The sequence below is a fragment of the Andrographis paniculata genome, unplaced genomic scaffold, assembly GCF_009805555.1.
Source record: "Andrographis paniculata isolate CXL003 unplaced genomic scaffold, ASM980555v1 Contig57END, whole genome shotgun sequence".
NCBI lineage: Eukaryota > Viridiplantae > Streptophyta > Magnoliopsida > Lamiales > Acanthaceae > Andrographis > Andrographis paniculata.
Genome location: NW_026137592.1, coordinates 3,492,333 through 3,513,038, shown reverse-complemented (window position 1 = coordinate 3,513,038; position 20,706 = coordinate 3,492,333).

Here is a 20,706-nt window from a genome sequence, read left to right as displayed (position 1 = left end):
TTTTATTCTAATAAAATAAATTTAATATAAATAATACTTCTTAGAAAATAATATTATATATATAATATGAATAAATAAATGTATAGTCAGAATATGAATTTGAACTTTCTATTTCAATTATAAAAAATCGTAAGTACTTTAAGTCAAAGAATTCTAAAAGTATCTTAAATATGGGTAATACCATAACTATAATATATATACATATATATAGGTTCATTTGGTTTGTGTTTGAAATTGAATTTTGTATCTAATTTTTTGATTAAAATAATATTTTGATATAATATTATATGAGATAAAGTAATATATTTTAAATAATATAATTATGAGTTTGAAATGTAAAATAAACATACCACAATATAACAAACTAAAAGTGAATTGAAGATTCAATATAAAATTTTCAATTACTCCAAAAATTATGGATTTAAAATTTTCTATCAACATGGATAATTTGGAATGTTGATTTTCTAGTGAGCAACTCTTCAATAAATATTTTTAAGTATTAAAAAATATTTTTTATATATTTGATGCAATGGTCATAAGATATATATTATGTATATATATTTATATTTTTGTAGCAACATGGTACTACAAAATACCATAAATATATATGGTTTTGCGAAAAAAAAAAAAAATTCATGAAGGTTCCTTCAACTTTATTTGTTGTAAAAAATAAAACTAGTTTAATGATTACATTTTCATCCATCTTAAATGGCTATGGATTTAAAATTTTCTGTCAATACAAATGTTTTATTTTCTGAAAAGTTCTACTTCAGTGTGAAGGCAAAAGAATACGAAGGAGGAGTGTTGCAAACAAAAGAATTTCTACTAGAGATGAAGCATAATAACACCTCTTTATAAAAAAAATTGGTTTGAATGATTTTTCAGACGAGGAAAATTTGTTCTTTTGGTCTATGGAGTTGAACAAATCTGCTTCCAAATTGGTTAGAGAGTTTTATGCTAATATCTCAAAGGATTTTCTAGAACATAAGTATGTATGGTTTCATAAAATCGACATTCATAGCGGGTTTTACACAGTAATTCCAGAGATAATAAACGAAGTGTTATAACTAGTGGCGAACACCCTCCCACACCTTATTTTATTTATGCTAATATCTCAAAGGATCTTCTAGAACTTAAGTCTCCTAATTGTCTTTCATTTTATTTATTGTTTGCTATGATCTTCCTATTTTTCACCTTACTTTATTTCCAGTTTTTGTTTCATTGTCAATGATAAGATTGAAGCGTTATTATTTTTTTTTAATGTAATAAACTGTGATGAACTGATGGTCATAAAGCAGAATGCCTAAGTGTGTGCGAGTAAAATAGGTAAATATGTCAAATTAGCTTTGAATTTCATAAAAAAAATAGAAAATTTAATTTAGTTTTATGCTTATGTATCACATAAATATTGTACTCGATTTTAAATCAAAATAGTCGACAAGATCATAAGCATATTAAAAGACAAAGATTCGAAGAAAATCAAAGATAAAATTGAAGTTATTACACCAAACGAGGAGTTGGCGAGAAAGTCGTGGAATTGTTACACATCCACCTAATACTACCTGGAATGACTAATAATATACGGTTACGTTGTTTTAAGTTGAAATGGTTAGTTGTTTTACACCAAGTGAATCAAGTAATTTTTAGCTCGACTACTAACTCAATTTTATATTACAGGAATACTGAAATTTCAGAGAAAGCAAAAAGTTAAAGAGAGAGAATTCAGATTTCGCATATTCATTTTTAGATTAAATTTGAAATAAATAGTTCATTAAGAACGTATGCTTAGAGAAATTATCTAGTAGTTCTTAAAAGTCAAATTGGGATTGAATTGAACAAGATTAGAGACCAAGTTCACAACTACCAAATTGCAAATCAAATCAGATTTATGATCGAGACATATATTCAGACGATTGAGGAGTTGCATTGTAAAGGATGAATCCAAACAACATTGGATACAAAGTTTGTGTGAAAGGTTTGTGAGTATTTGAATGAGTGATCTTAGGGGGATTTGAGTTGAACTTGGATAGGAAATTTATATCTTGTTTGTAGCACTAATTAAGACAGTAAATTCATCGTGGATTGGTATCCCTGGATAGAATTTTACATACAAATTGGATAAAAAAATCAACTCCATCATTTACTTTTTACTCATTTTTCTTAGTTTTTGTTAAATGAGACTAGCAACACAATGTAATAAAAGTCCATTACAAAAATATATGTTGTGCATGTGCAAATACTCTTACATAGTTTACAAACAATAAATAATTTCATTATGTTTAATTATAATTTTTAAGTATCTTTATAATTTTTTTAACATATTTTAGATTCTGTTTTAGATTTAGTCTTATCAATATATTATATTATTTAAATTTGAGTCTATCAAGTATCAAGTAAGTATGTCATGCTTATTCATAAACCTCTATTTTTGTTATGAATAATAGTGCAATTTTCTAGTTTATTTAAAATATTTTCACATGTTATCATAGCATATTTTTCCGACTCCGTAGTGAGTCGTGTTGTTTGTGACTATAATTTAGTTGAGAACATTATTTCTGACTTTGATACGGTGGAGGGCAACTACAGACAGACAACTGTTTTTTTTTTTTTTTTTTTTTTATTTGCGTCTTTTGGGTATGTATTCATTTTTTTTTCTTTTATTTAACTTAAGTTGATTTTTGTTATACCACTTGAATTTGAGGGGCATGCTGAAATATTTTAAATATTCGATTTTAAGTTTAATAGATTTAGAGTTAGATTTAAATTTATCTATATATTAAATTATTTAGATTTGAGTATATCGAATTGTATGTCATATTTATTTGGGTAAACTATTTTTTTAGTCCCGTAACTAGACCTTTTATCATATTAGTCCGGTAAGTGGAGCCTGTCGCAAACTAGTTCCATAAGTAAAAATTTTTTGCTGTTTTAGTCCTCCGGCGCCGGAGACGCCTGCGTGGCTCGCCGGAGGTGACATGTCCGCCAGGTCAGCGACACATGGCGGACACGTGGATTTATTTATTTATTTTCAATTTTTTTTAATTGTAAGGAATAAAAAAAATACAAAAAAATTAAAAATAAATTAAAAATAAGTTGTACAAAAATTTAAAAAATGAAAAAATAAAATAAAAAATCCACGTGTCCGCTAGGTTAGCGACACCTGGCGGACATGTCACCTCCGGCGAGCCACGCGGGCATCTCCGGCACCGGAGGACTAAAACAACGAAAATGCTTCACTTATGGGACTAGTTTGCGACAGGCTCCATTTACGGGACTAAAATGATAAAGGAGTCCAGTTACAGGAGTAAAAAAAACAGTTTATCCTATTTATTTATAAGCTTGTATCTTCATTATGAAAATAATGCAATCTTTCAGTTTTCTTAAAATAATTTTTCTCATAATTTGTAAGCTTTATTAAAAAATAAAAATATATCAAGTAAGATAGAAAAAATTAAAATGAAAACCATATTAATTATTTTGGTATATTATTTGAGAGAGATAGAGGTGAAATATTTTAAGTGAGGTCATCATAATACAAGTTGGAAATATACTAAAATTAGTTTTTCAGTCAAACAAAGCACATAAGATTTGATTACTTGTTGTATACTCTATCTAAGGATGAATCTTTAGGCGCTGCCGGCGTTAATAGAGAATACTTTGTGTATCATTTAAATTTATTATTATTTTAATTTAAAAAAATTATCTAAATTAAATTTTGTTTATTTTTTAGTAAAGTATTACTATTTTGTTTTGTCTAATATTTTTATTTTTATTTTTATATAATTTCTTAAAATATGTGTCCAGATAAACGAGCATATATATATATATATTATTACGGAGGCAGTAACTCGTTTATATAAAAATAATATTTTGCTTTGAATTATTAATTTTTTATAAAAAAAATAAAATATATATTGTATTAATATGTATATATATTATATTTTTAATATTATTTATATGAAAATCGCGTCACCTATAAAGAGGTTGGGTGAACAAATTTGCCTTCATGCTTCCTTTCATGTTATTCACCAAGAATTTATTTTCCTAAAACCTTTTTTTAAATATTAAACATAAAAAATATATGTATATATATTATATCAAAAACTCAAATTTAACATTTACATTTAAAATATTATATGAAAAATAAATTTTCATTTAAAACATTTCATTAAACAAATGTTATTTAAAATATAGAAAATTATATTTAAAATATATTTTCTATTCTACACGTCACATTTAATTTATATCAAACATCATATTTATTTATTTATTAACTTTTTTTTTTTTTACTTCGTTCCCTACCAGACCTTTTGAATTTACAAAACACACGTGTGTTTACTAGTTGATTTATTATTATCATATTGTTTTGATTTTAATTTTGATATTTTTTGGTTTGCATAATAATTCGAATATGATTTGTTCTTTTAAAAAATAGTACTCCATTCGTCTCATATGATTTGTCCATATTTTCTATTTTTGTCCGTCCCACATAATTTGTCCTTACCATTTTTGAAAATATAATTATACACTTTAATCTATTTTAAATTTTAAATTTTATAATTTTTTAATGTTAATTAAACTATTTAGTTATCTTAATCTTAATCTACAATTATTTTTACTATACAATAATTATTTTTACTAATATATTTCTTAATTGCTTACTAATTACTCCCTCATTCCCGCGACAGATGACCCCTTTTCCTTTTTTGTCCGTCCTATTAAAGATGACCCCTTTCTATTTTTTGTAAATTTATTCGTCTTAAAATATATTTAACAAATATAAATCAATTTAATTAAATTTCTAACCTCTTGCACCAATAAATAAATATTTTTATCTATATTTAAAACTTCTTATTTTTAATAAATTTAGTTTTAAAATAATTATAAATAAATTAATTAATTTTTTTATTTATTTGTATTATATAAAATTTTATTGTCTACAAAATGATATCCATATTGTATATATTTTATTGATATATAATGCTAAAAATATTTAAAATGCCAACAAAACTACTTATATAAAAATAATAAAATAATATCATAACTTATTATTAATAACTTACTAATTTACACTACCTAAAATACCGTGTCCTTAAGCAAAGAGGTCATCTTGACCGGAACGGAGGGAGTATATTTTACCTAAATTTCTGTATTTACGGTAACACGCCCATATTATATGGGAGGGAGGGAGTAGTATATTTTTATATGAAATTAGTTGATAGTAAAAAAGTGAAAATAGTCGTGAACTGAGCAAAACCACCACTATGTTTGTTTGTGAATTTTAGTTTTTGAATTTGGATTTTTGAACAGTAAAAAGTTAAATTTGAATAGTTTTTTGATGTGATATTTTGAATATAAAATAAATTTGTAGTATAATATATATATACATATAAAAAGTAATTGTTTAATGTGATAGTTTTTGAGAGAAAAAAAAAGTAAATTTTTTTGGTAAAATTCACAAAAAAAGAAATAGTAAAACATAAGGGTGTGTTTGTTTGGGGGTTTGGATTTTGAGTTGGGATTTGAATAGTAAAAATTTTGATTTTGAATAGTTGTACGATATGATATAAATAAGTATTGATGTGATGTTTTGAATGTAAAATTGATTTTTTAGTATAATATAAAAAATGAAAAATAGGTGTTTGATTTGATGTTTTTCGGGGAAAAGAAATGGGATAAATAGTGGAAATCTAATCTAATCCCCCAAGCAAACAGACCCTAAACAAAGAATATGTTTGTTGTAATATAATCAGCTGTTAAATGTAATATGTCGAATAAAGATTGGATTTTTTTTAAAAAATATTTTAAATGAAAAATATACTTATTTTTTTTAAAGAGATTTTTTATTTTTTTTTCGAAAAGCCCCAAATAAGTTCTAAAATACTCCCTCCGTTTAGGCGAAAAAGTTACATTTACTTTTGCCACGAAAATTATTAAGTATTGTATTATAATGATAGTTTATGAGTTTTTAGGTTAAAAGACAAATTTGTCATTTCAGTTTATTTGCAATAGAATAGTATTTTTAAATAAGTATGATTTAAATAGTACTTGTAATTTATAATGAGATAAAGAAATTCTAAAAAATATATAACTCTTGTTGTCGAACAACAAAAAATGAAAAGTGTAACTCCTGCAGCAAGGCGGAGAGAGTGTAAGCTAACATTGTGTAAGATTTACATACATACATAATAATTTTTATTTATATTTTTTTTTTATTAACCATAGGATTTGCTATTGCTTCAGCATAAATAATTGCATTTAGATATGATTTGAATGTGTTTTACAATTTTGTGTTGATTTAGAAATAATAAAAAATTGAAGAAAAAGTTGGTGTTTTGTATAGTATAAATAGATGCTAGATATGATTTTTTAAATAAAGAATAGTTTTTTTTTGTGTAATATTTTAATGAAAAATAATTTTTTAATGTACTATTTTTATACATAGATTTTTTCATGAATAATGGAAAAACAAAATTTAAAAATAAGTAAACGGATCAATTTAATTATCATTTAGAATGGATACTTTTACTAAATGATCTTGAAATCCATAAGATACACTTGATGTATTGTTAGGAAAATATATTTTTTCCTATCTAAATATGACAAATAATAATGTACGATTATATTAGATATTCTGATTTATTTGATTGACTTAAATCATGTAATCTAATTATAGAAATAATCAATAATTTATTTGATTGAGTTAGATTATGATATTTAATTATAGAAACAATCATTATTTATTTAATTGACTTAAATACGTTATCTAAGGATAGAACAAGTCAATTACTAACTTATTGATATTAGATAAATTGAGCTGATACCAAATAGCGTATTGATTATGGGTAACTTATTGATCACTATATAAAGGACATCGGTTATGGTCCCCAAAACATAAAATCAATCATTGTTCTTTATTTTTCCCATCGGAATAGATTGCGAAAGACTAATTAGGCGATTTAGTTGAGGAATGCCGTAATACCAATTGTTTCGAGTTCTCAGTTCCGCATCAAGGAACTCATGGATCCACGTATGTTATAATGTGTTTTTTTTTTGTTTTTTTTTTCTCTCATATAAAGAGCTATATGACATATGGATTGAAGATATGTCGAGTACATTATCAATAAAACTTTTCCATCGCTATTTGTTTATAATCTAAAAAGAAATCGAACATCCAAATATACATATATCAATATAAATATTTTGGACAAATAATAATAATAATAATAATAATAATAATAATAATAATAATAAGAAATGGTTACCGTGCTGATTCCGTGCGAATTTTTCAAAACAACACACATAAAATATAAAAATAGTACATATCTTTATTACAAACAACATATAATTACATCGTGTGTTGTACAATAATACGTCAGGTGCTAAAATTAATTGTTTCATATTGTTGTCTGAGTTTATATTATGTGTAGTTAGTTCATTTGATGTATTTGTATTATATTAATATAAATGATGTGCTTTCAATACTAATTTTGTGTAATTTTTGTGAGTTTATTGGGTGCGATTGTGTTGAATTGCCGCCATAATTAATAATAGGGTAAACTGTTTTTTAGTCCCGTAATTGGACCCCCTTATTATTTTAGTTCCGTAAGTGGAGCATGTCGCAAACTAGTCCCATAGTAAATTTTTTTTGCTGTTTTAGTCCTCCGGCGTCGGAAACACCCACGTGGCTCGCCGGAGGCCACGTGTCCGCCAGGTCAGCTACACCTGGCGGACACGTGGATTTTATTTTTTAATTTTATTTGTTTTTTTTTAATTTTTTTTTATTTGATCCAATTAAAAAAAACTAAAAAAATTAAAAAATAAAAAAAATCCACGTGTCCGCCAGGTGTCGCTGACCTGTCAGGACACCTGGCGGACATGTGGCTTCCGGCGAGCCATGCGGGCATCTCCGGCGCCGGAGGACTAAAACAACAAAAATTTTCCACTTATGGGACTAGTTTGCGACAGGCTCCACTTACGGGACTAAAATGATAAGGTGGTCCAGTTACGGGACTAAAAAAACAGTTTACCGTTAATAATAATATTAATATTGTTATCACTAGAAATGATCAAGAAGATGTTACTAAGTTAAAGCAACATCTATTTAAGCATTTTCAAACTAAAGATATGGGACCATTGAAGTAATTTCTTGGTATTGAGATTGCTCAATAAAGTGATGGTATTGTTCTTTCACAAGGGAAGTACGCATTGGATTATCTTAAAGAACTGGCTTTCCGGATTGCAAGCCAGTAGACTCTCATATGGATTCAAATTTGAAGCTTCTTCCGGGACAATGAGAGCCATTAGCTGACGCAAAAAGATATAATTGAATGGTTGGTAAGCTTAACTATTTCACACTTACTCGACCTTATATCTCTTTTGCTATGAGTGTTGTAAGTCAATTTCTTCAGTCTCCATACGATAGTTACTTGGATGCTGCCATTCGAATCTTGAAGTACATCAAAGGGTCTCCTGGTAGATGATTATTGTACACTAATTAAGGTCACATTGAAGTAATTTGCCATTCAGATGCTGATTGGGTAGGATCCCCTGTTGATAGACGTTCTACTTCAGGGTATTGCATATTTGTGGGAGGTAATCTTATTTCATGGAAACAGTTTTTTCATGAACTCAAGATAGTGGAAGTTTCATAAATGAAACTCTTTTGTGATAATGAAGTTGCTTTGCATATTGGTTCTAATATGGTGTTTCACAAGAGAAGTAAACATATAGAGATTGATTGTCCTTTTATTTTCGGGAGAATGTGTTATCTGGATGCATCACTACTCACCATGTTGCTTTCACTGATCTACTTGCAAACATTCTTAGTAAATCTTTCAGAGGTCCTCAAATTAAATTTCTATGTGACAAATTTGGATTATACAATTTGTATTTTTCAGTTTGAGGGGGAGTGTTAGATATATTATCTATAGAGGTATTTTTGTATTTATAATAGTGTAAGGGCATTATACTTATTTTGCTGGTTGTATTATATATAGTTTTTTGTTGTATTTTGTAAGTTTAGTTTTACATCAATAAAAAAAAAAAATAGCGATATTCTTGAGGTATACGAGGAGGATTATTTTACAATTTTCTTTTTAAAAAAATACAAAATAAACAAACTCATATGTATCTTATGAATAATTAATTATTATGTTAAATACAATAGTCCCTATTACAATACCTTTTGAATTTACAAAACATATGTGTGTTTACTCGGTGATTTATTATTATTATTATTATATTTTTTTTTTCATAGTGATTTGAATATAATTTTTTTAAAAGAAAATAATACTTATTTCCTCCATCAAAATTATATTTATTTCCTTTTTCTTTAAAAGGTGTTCATTTTATTTTATACAAACAAAATTAGTAGACTTTTAATAGACGGAAGAAATATTATTTATAAAATAAATTTCTAATAAAAAAAATGAAACTAATTGTAAAATGGTCAAAATGACTATAAAATTTTAGATTGAAAATATTGTAATATTGTGCAACTAAAATGAGTTTTGACTTTCAAGTAAAATATTTTCTTAATAAGGTTGAAAAATTGTAATAGATAATAAATATTCTATGAGAAATGATATATTATGACAATATTATGCATTTATTTACTAAAACTTATTTTTTAAAACAATATGTTCCTATTTACAAGTAACTTATATGATGTTTACAGTTTATATTCAAGCAGACACATAAAATACTATTTTCATCTATCAAATTTATTTTTATTTTTATTGTAAACCAGTTAAATTTGACTCGTTCTATTTTATACAAAGAAAATCAGTACATTTTTTATAGATGGAAGAAGTATAATTTATAAAATAAGTTTCTCGGAAAAAAATGAAAATATACAATTGTAATACCAACAAAATGACTATATAAATATTAAGATTGGAAATATTGTATTGTGTATGTAAAACGAAGTTTGACTTTCTAGTAAAATATCTTCATGTTAAGGTGAAAAAAAATTGTAATAGATAATAAATATTATATATCTGAAACGATATTGTTGAACATAAAAAAATGGTAGGTAGGGTTTTTGAGAATGAGCTTACCAAATTAGGTTAAGATTTACTCAAGTTTAATGACCTTTCAAAAGTCCGAATATAGATGTTTTTTAAGGAAGAAATTGCCTCGGGAAAAGGTAGATTAGGTGAAGAAGCTTCCTCGGAAGAAGGCAGATCGGGTGGCGATCAGGTCGGATACGGAGTTCAGGAGTAACAAGGTCTGGTGCAAAGGTCGGGTACGATCAGGACGGGCGCGGAGTTTCGGGTGTAACGAGGTCGGGTGTAGGAATGAGACAGAGGTAAGACGGTATGAGGTCGGGACTGAAGGTCGGGTGCGATAAGGTCGGACAATGAGGTTGGACCTGGTCGGGCCAAGCTTAAAGGTCGGACAATAAGGTCGGACCTGGTCGGGTCAAGCTTAAAGGTCGAACAATAAGGTCGGACCTGGTCGGGTCAAGCTTAAAGGTTGGACAATAAGGGCGGACCTCGTCGGGCCAAGCTTAAAGTTCGGACAATGAGGTCAGACCTGGTCGGGTCAAGCTTGAAGGTCGGACAATAAGGTCGGACCTGGTCGGGTCAAGCTTAAAGGTCGGGTGTAATAAGGTCGGACACGGAGGTAAGACGGGATGAGGTCGGGATTGAAGGTCGGGTGCGATAAGGAACGGACAATGAGGTCGGGCGCAATCAGGCCGAATTCGAAAGTCGGGTATGGTAAGGTTTGGTATAGAGATGAGGCAGGATAAGGGCGGGTGTAATAAGGCCGGGCAGTGAAGTAGCCAATGTGCAGGTCGGGTGAGAGAACAGTTTCTGATAGTGGAGGGAAGTTTCAACTGGTGAACGGTTTTTAAGGTTTGACTTGGTGGGTCGGTTGACACACGTGTCATCAGAAGAGAACTTTTGGGGCAGTTGACAGCGGTTATTGTAACCGACCAGATGGCGGTTCGAACCGTTTTTTAAAGGGTTTTAAATAGGTCTGTTCTTGACCTAAGAAACTATCTTCAATCAACATCAAATTCAAGAGAATTGCTTTTGGGGATCACCACTTTATTTTCCAGTCTTTAGTTTTATATTTTCTATTTTATTTATGTATCCTACACTGTTTAGAGATTCCTAATCTCAGGCACTAATTATATCAAATTCGAAGATAATTTTATATTTTCGGATTTTACTTTTTATTGTTGAAAAAATACATCAACAGATATATTATGACAATAATATGCATTTATCGGCAAAAATCTATTTTTTTAAACCCTGTGTTTTTGTTTTAGGTTTTCTTACAAGTAACTTATATATGATGCGTATGGACAAACACACCCATATTCAAGCAAGCATATATAAAATACTATTTTTGTCCGTCAGATTTATTCTTATTTTTCTTTTTGTATGCCAATTAAATTTGGCCATTATTAATTTTGGTAAACTTAAATTTTCAACACTTAAATATTACGCTACATGCAATATTTATTTAGTACAATTGTCAGTATCCTAATTGTCATGTTATTTTGGTGAGTTTATTCGGTGCTATTCAATACAATGTTGAATTTCAACTGTAGCTACCGCCATAATAATGATATTAGAAATCATGATCAAATTCATTTTACGTATACATCATTTCATGGATGAGCCAATTGGTTGCTTCCCAAATTCTCCGTGGTGGAAGTAGAGGTGTTTAAAGTTGTACAACCATCCTTGGACGCAAGGAAAGTAGTTGACTTATCTTGGGAGTTCTGATTTGGTATTGATAGGAACAAATCAAACAGACATGAACCAAACATATCTTTCGCATTCTTGGTGTCCCCGAATAGTTTGTCGAAGAAGTTCATTTCCTCTACCAACATCCCCAGGAAGAGGTATTGCATTGAATCAACTGCATCATCATCATTATAAGATATAATGAAGGAAGCATCCACAACTGCCCAAATCATAGCATCATTGGTTTGTGTAAAATGGGTCGATCAATTATCATTGTGCCCAGAAGTTTCCGGTGTGGATTCGTTGCTGAAATACAGAGCCTTGATGTAGTCTTCCAAAACAGTTGATGGAGATACGCCGGTGATCCTCTCCATTGCAGTCTTGAGTCGAACCTTCCATTTTTGTTTGCGAATTGTGGGGTTCCAATGGTTTTATAAAATTCATTCTCATTGCAATATTTGACAATTTGTTACCAATGTTTTCATGGAGTTCGACTAATAATCTTTTTTCCTCTTCACTCAAAATTAGGATTTTCTGTAACATTAATCAGATCACGAAGGGCTAATTTTGTTCATATATAAAAAAATATAAAACAAGAAATGAAGGACTACTGATTTGCAATAACTTAAGAGTTTCTTGAAAGTATTTTGATTTCATGAATTGCGTAAAGATTATGACGAGGAATTGTGATTTTAATTTGGTGGAGTTGTTGACTTCTACGAAAATATATAAATTAATAATTGGTCGTATGTATGTTTTGAGGGCATAAGATAGAAAAACTTCTATAGTTTGTTATTTATATATTTATTTAGGGTAAACTGTTTTTTTAGTCCCGTAATTAGACCACTTTATCATTTTAGTCCCGTAAGTGGAGCCTGTCGCAAACTAGTCTCATAAGTGAAAAATTTTCGCTGTTTTAGTCCTCCGGCGCCGGAGACGCCCGCGTGGCTCGCCGGAGGTGACACGTCGATTTATTTTTTTCTTTTCGTTTTTTTTTTAATTTTTTTTAATTGGACCAAATTAAAAAAATAAAAAAAAAATACAAATAAAATTAAAAATAAATTAAAAATAAGTTTTAAATTTTTTTTTTTTTAAAAAAAATCCACATGTTCGCCAGGTCAGCGACAACTGGCGGACACGTCATCTCCGGCGAGCCACGCGGGCATCTCCGGCGCCGAAGGACTAAAACAACGAAAATTTTCACTTATGGGACTAGTTTGCGACAGGCTTCACTTACGGGACTAAAATAATAAGGAGGTCCAGTTACGGGACTAAAAAAAGAGTTTACCCATTTTTTTTATTTTCAGTCATATTTTCTAATTCATATAAATAGTACTTGCACTTTTCTATATAACAATATCTTTCGATTTACAAAACACATGTGTGTTTACTCGGTGTTTATTATTGTTATTTTACATTTTTTTTTTCATAGTAATTTGAATATAAATTTTTTTGGTTTCCTCCATCAAAAGTGTTGGGATATGAAGCCTGATTATATCCTAAAATCTAGGGATATAATCTGAATATTATATTTTAGATTTTACATATATGATTTGGATATTATTGTCAAAGGCTTAGGCTATAAATATCCATGTATTTTCACTTTAACATGTGCCTGTGTACTTTATAGTAAAATTCCTGGCTTGGCAGCGCCCCCAGACGTAGATCATCGTGATCGAACTGGGTTACCAAATTCTTGTGTTCTTTTGTTCTTGTTGTTTCATCTTGATTTCCTGAAATTTTCATAACAAGTGGTATCAGAGCTTGGTTCGTTGGTAAGGTGGACTGGGAGACATCGGATATTGATTGTGGCTGTGGGAATCCTTGTGACCTGCGGAGGTGCCTTGTGTCGAAAGTCTCCTGGCGGTGTTGGGTCGGTCCCGACTGGTAGGTCAGACAGCGAGTCTCTTTGTGATAGGCGGTGCAAGGTTGGCAGGGAAGGATAAGGGTTTCGGAAAACGCAGCGGAGGAGATATCCGATGTGCTCTCATATCAAGTGAACCTTGGTTTGTTTGTGGGAGTCAAGATGGGTGATCGTCATGTTGTCAAGGTATTCGATGGTATGAACTTCGATTTCTGAAATATGCAGATAGAAGATTACATGTATGGTAAAGATCTAGATGCGGTATTGAAGGAGAAATTCGAAGACATGGATGAAGCCGAATACAAGAAGATCGACAGGAAGACGATGAGTGCGGTTCGACTAACCCTTCGGGAGAATGTCTCGACTGAATTTAGATTTGAGGCAAAAGGAAAGGGTGAAGATCAAGAATGGTCAAAGTTGAAGCCGAAGAATAAGGACAATGAAGATGCAAGTCAGGTGGTATATTGGAACTGCAAGGGGCACTTGAAACGACAGTGTAGGGCGCCGGAGAAGGATCGGGGTTCAGCAAACGCAACGGAGGAGATATCCGATGCGTTGATTCTTAGCGTCAGCAGTCCAATGGAGTCATGGATTTTGGTCGAGCGTCATTCCACTCATGCAGTGATTCGAGAATCATGGAATCCTATACCACAGGTAATTTTGGTGTTGTCTATCTTGGAGATGACAAGACACTGAAAATTGTAGGTAAAGGAATGATTCGAATCAGAACACCGAATGGTAGGGAGTGGAGATTGGATGAGGTATGTTGAAGTGGAAGATGAAATCAGTCTTCAAGTGGGAGATTGTTGGGATATGAAGCCTGATTATATCCTAAAATCTAGGGATATGATTTGAATATTATATTTTAGATTTTAGAGATATGATTTGGATATTATTGTCAAAGGCTTAGTCTATAAATATCCATGTATTTTTACTTTAACATGTGCCTGCGTACTTTATAGTAAAATTCCTGGTTTGACAGCGCCCACAGACGTAGATCATCGTGATCGAACTGGGTTACCAAATTCTTGTGTTCTTTTGTCCTTGTTGTTTCATCTTGATTTCCTAAAATTTTCATAACAAAAAGTATATTTATTTCCTTTGTATTTAAAATATGCTCATTATATTTTATACAAAGAAAATTAGCACACTTTTGATAGACGGAAGAAATATAATTTATAAAATAAGTTTTTAGGAAAAAAATGAAAATATATAAAATTAATATGAACAAAACGACTATAAAATTTTAGATTGGAAATATTGTAATATTGTTTCACAAAATGAAGTTTGACTTTCAAGTAAAATATCTTCTTGATAAGGTTGAAAGAATTGTAATAAATAATAAATATTATACATCTGAAAGGCTATATTATGGAAATATTATGAATTTATCGGCTAAAACCTATTTTTTGAATCCCTGCTTTTTTGTTTTAGGTTTTTACATGTAACTTATATATGATGCTTGTAGACAAATACACCCATATTCAAGCAACCATATATAAAATACTCATTTTGTCCGTCATATATACTCTATTTTTTTTTTGTACGTCAATTAAATTTTGCCATTATTAATTTTGGTAAACTTAAAATGTCAACACTTAATTATTACGACTACATTCAATACTTATTTACAAAAATTGTAACTATCCCAATTGTGGTGTGATTTTTGTGAGTTTATTATTCCATGGATAAGCCGATTGGTTGCTTCACAAATTCTCCGGGGTAGCAAGAGAAGTAGTCGACTTATCTTGTGGGTTCGGATCTGGGACTAATCGAAACAAATCAAACAGACATGAACCAAACATATCTTTCGCATTCTTGGTGTCCCCGAATAGTTTTTCGAAGAAGTTCATTTCCTCTTCCAACATCTCCAGGAAGCAGTATTGCACTGAATCAACCGCATCATCATCATCATTATAAGATTTATTGAAGGAAGCATCCACAGCTGCCCAAATCATAGCATCATTGGTTTGTGTCAATTGGGTCGATCGATTATCATTGTGCCCAGAAGTTTCGCGTGTGGATTCGTTGCTGACATACAAAGCCTTGATGTCGTCTTCCAAAATAGTTGATGGAGATACGCCGGTGATCCTCTCCGTTGCAGTCTTGAGTCGAAGCTTCCATTTTTGTTTGCGAATTGTGGCGTTCCAATGGTTTTTATTGAATGCATTCTCAGTTCTTATCGGCATATATATGTATTTGCAATCTCTGATAATTTGTTACCCATGTTTTCACAGAGTTCGACTAATAATGTTTCTTCTTCTTCACTCCTAATTAGAGTTTTCTGTAACATTAATCAGATCACATGGGGCTAATTTTGTTCATATATTAAAAAATACAAAAAAAGAAATTAAGGCTTACTGATTTGCAATAACTTAAGAGTTTCTTGCAAGTATTTTGATTTAATGAATTGCGTAAAGATTATGACGAGGAATAGTGGTTTTAATTTATAATAGATAAATATTTAGCTGTATTTACATCTATTGTGGTCCTATGTATGTTTTGAGAGCATAAGATACAAAAAATTCTATAGTTTGTTATGTATTTATTTTTTCAGTCATATTTTCTAATTAATATATGTAGTACTTGCCTTCATTAGTTTTCTTCTCTATATAATAATATATTTCGATTTATAAAACACATGTGTGTTTACTCGGTGTTTATTATTATTACTATTGTTATATTGCTTTTTTTTGTTAATTGTAATTTGAATATAAATTTTTTTCGTTTCCTCCATCAAAAGTATATTTATTTCCTTTGTATTTAAAATATGCGCATTATATTTTATACAAAGAAAATTAGCACACTTTTGATAGACGGAAGAAATATAATTTATAAAATAAGTTTTTAGGAAGAAAATGAAAATATATAATTGTAATACGTTAAACTGAAGTTTGACTTTCAAATAAAATATCTTTTTGACGAAGTTGAAAGAATTATAACAAATAATAAATATTATATATCTGAAACGCTATATTATGGCAATATTATTCATTTATTATCTAAAACCTATTTTTTAAATCCCCGTGTTCTTGTTTTAGGTTTTCTACATGTAACTTAAATATAATGCTTATAGACAAACACACCCATATTTAAGCAAGCATATATAAAATACTCCTTTTGTCCGTCATATTTACTCTTATTTTTCTTTTTGTACGCCAATTAAATTTGGCCATAATTAATTTTGGTAAACTTTAATTTTCAACACTTAATTATTACGCTACCTTCAATACTTATTTACTACAATTGTCACTATCCTAATTGTTGTGTGATTTTTGTGATTTTATTATTGGGCAAACTGTTTTTTTAGTCATGTAATTGGACCCCTTTATCATTTTAGTCCCGTAAGTGGATCATGTCACAAACTAATCCTGTAAGTGAAAAATTTTCGCTGTTTTAGTCCTCCGGCGCCGGAGACGCCCGCGTGGCTCGCCGGAGGTAACTTGTCCGCCAGGTCAGCCACACCTGGCGGACTTTACTTTTTTTTTCATTTTTTTATTCTTTTTAATTTTATTTAATTTGACCAAATAAAAAAAATTAAAAAATACAAATAAAATTAAAAATAAATTAAAAATAAGTTTTAAAAAATAAAAAGAAAATGAAAAATTCCACGTGTCCGCCGGGTCAGTGACACCTGGCGGACACGTCACCTCCGGCAAGCCACGCGGCCGTCTCTGGCGCCGGAGGACTAAAACAACGACAATTTTTTACTTATGGGACTAGTTTATGACAGGCTCCACTTACAGGACTAAAATGATAAAAGGAGTCCAGTTACGCGACTAAAAAAACAGTTTACCCTTTATTATTTCATGGATAAGCCGATTGGTTGCTTCACAAATTCTCCGGGGTAGCAAGAGAAGTTGTCGACTTATCTTGCGGGTTCGGATCTGGGACTGATCGGAAAAAATCAAACAGATATGAACCAAACATATCTTTCGCATTCTTGGTGTCCCGGAATAGTTTTTCGAAGAAGTTCATTTCCTCTTCCAACATCCCGAGGAGGCAGTATTGCCCTGAATCAACTGCATCATCATCATCATTATAAGATATATTGAACGAAGCATCCACAGCTGCCCAAGTCAGAGCATGATTGGTTTGTGTCAATTGGGTCGATCGATTATCATTTTGCACAGAAGTTTTGGTGTGGATTCATTGCTGAAATACAGAGCCTTCATGTAGTCTTGCAAAACAGTTGATGGAGATACGCCGGTGATCCTCTCCGTTGCAGTCTTGAGTCGAAGCTTCCATTTTTGTTTGCGAATTGTGGTGTTCCAATGGTTTTTATTGAATGCATTCTCAGTTCTTATCGGCATATATATGTATTGCAATCTCTGACATTTTGTTACCCATGTTTTCATAGAGTTTGACTAATAATATTTCTTCGTGTTCACTTCAAATTAGAGTTTTCTGTAACATTAATCGGATCACATAGGGCTAATTTTGTTCATATATTAAAAAATACGAAAAGAAAAATCAAGGCCTACTGGTTTGCAATAACTTAAGAGTTTTTTTGTGTGTTTGTTTGGAGGTTTGGATTTTGAGTTGGGATTTGAATAGTAAAAATTTTGAATTTGAATAGTTGTATGATGTGATATAAATAGGTGTTGATGTGATGTTTTGAATGTAAAATTGATTTTTAGTATAATATAAAAAATAAAAAATAAATGTTTGATTTGATGTTTTTTGGGGGAAAAAATTGAATGAATAGTGAAAAAAGAATTCAATCCCTCAAACAAACACACCCTTAAAGTATTTTGGTTTAATGAAATGTGTAAAGATTTTGACGAGGAATAGTGGTTTTAATTTGGTGGAGTTGTTGACTTCTGCGAAAATATATAAATTAAGAATAGATAAATATTTTGCTGTTACATCTACTGTGGTCGTATGTATGTTTTGAGGGCATAAGATAGAAAAATTTCTATAGTTATTTATTTATTTATTTATTTTCAGTCATATTTTCTAATTAATAGAAATAGTACTTGCCTTCGCTAGTTTACTTTTCTATATAACAATACTTTTGATTTACAAAACACACGTGTGTTTACTCGGTGTTTATTATTGTTATTATCGTTATATTACATTTTTTTTTTCATAGTAATTTGAATATAAATTTTTTTGGTTTCCTCTATCAAAGGTATATTTATTTCCTTTGTATTTCAAATATGCTCATTATATTTTATACAAATAAAATTAGCATACTTTTGATAGACGGAAGAAATATAATTTATAAAATAAGTTTTTAGGAAAAAAATGAAAATATATAATAGTAATATGAACAAAACGACTGTACAATTTTATATTGGAAATATTGTAATATTGTTTCACAAAATGAAGTTTGACTTTCAAGTAAAATATCTTCTTGATAAGGTTGAAAGAATTGTAATAAATAATAAATATTATATATCTGAAAGGTTATATTACGGCAATATTATGGATTTATGGGCTAAAACCTATTTTTTGAATCCCTGTTTTCTTGTTTTAGGTTTATACATATAACTTATATATGATGCTTATAGACAAACACACCCATATTCAAGCAACCGTATATAAAATACTCATTTTGTCCGTCATATATATTCTTATTTTTCTTTCTGTACCATTACTAATTTTGGTAAACTTAAAATTTCAACACTTAATTATTACGCTACATTCAATAATTATTTAGTACAATTGTAACTATCCCAATTGTCGTGTGATTTTTTGGAGTTTATTATTCCATGGATAAGCCGATTGGTTGCTTCACAAATTCTCCGGGGTAGCAAGACAAGTTGTCGACTTATCTTGTGGGTTCGGATCTGGGACTGATCAGAACAAATCAAAGAGACATGAACCAAACTTATCTTTCGCATTCTTGGTGTCCCCGAATAGTTTTTCGAAGAAGTTCATTTCCTCTTCCAACATCTCCAGGAAGCAGTATTGCACTGAATCAACCGCATCATCATATATTATAAGATTTATTGAAGGAAGCATCCACAGCTGCCCAAATCATAGCATCATTGGTTTGTGTCAATTGGGTCGATCGATTATCATTGGGCCCAGAAGTTTCCCGTGTGGATTCGTTGCTGAAATACAGAGCCTTGATGTAGTCTTCCAAAACAGTTGATGGAGATACGTCGGTGATCCTCTCCGTTGCAGTCTTGAGTCGAAGCTTCCATTTTTGTTTGCGAATTGTGGCGTTCCAATGGTTTTTATTGAATGCATTCTCAGTTCTTATCGTCATATATATGTATTGTAATCTCTGACAATTTGTTACCCATGTTTTCATAGAGTTCGACTAATAATGTTTCTTCCTCTTCACTCCAAATTAGAGTTTTCTGTAACATTAATCAGATCACATGGGGCTAATTTTGTTCATATATTAAAAAATAGAAAAAAGAGAAATCAAGGCCTACTCGTTTGCAATAAAGATTTATTATGTTATTTATTTATTTATTTATTTTTTCAGTCATATTTTCTAATTAATATATATAGTACTTGTCTTCGCTAGTTTACTTTTCTATATAACAATATCTTTTGATTTACAAAAGACATGTTTAATGACTCGGTGTTTATTATTATTGTTGTTGTTATATTGCTTTTTTTCTTCGTAGTAATTTGAATATAAATTTTTTTTTGGTTTCCTCCATCAAAAGTATAATTATTTTCTTTGTATTTAAAATATGCTCATTATATTTTATGCAAAGAAAATTAGCACACTTTTGATAGGCAGAAGAAATATTATTTATAAAATAAGTTTTTAGGAAGAAAAAATGAAAATATATACTTGTAATATGAACAAAACAACAATAAAATTTTATATTGGAAATATTGTAATATTTTGTACGTAAAATGAAGTTTGGCTCTCAAGTAAAATATCTTCATGATAAGGTTGAAAGAATTGTAATCCCTTCATCATGGTAATGTCTGCTCATTTGACCGGGCACCATATTTAATAAAAGGGAGTAATAACGGTTATTTTTTCTTTTTATAGTAAAAAAAATACAAAAATGTAATAGTTTTTTTACTTAAAAAGGAAATCAGAATATTTTTCAACGACAATCCAAAAAGAAAGTGAACATAGATTTGAATGACGGAGGGAGTAACAAATAATAAATATTATATATATCTGAACCACTATATTATGGCAATATTATGCAT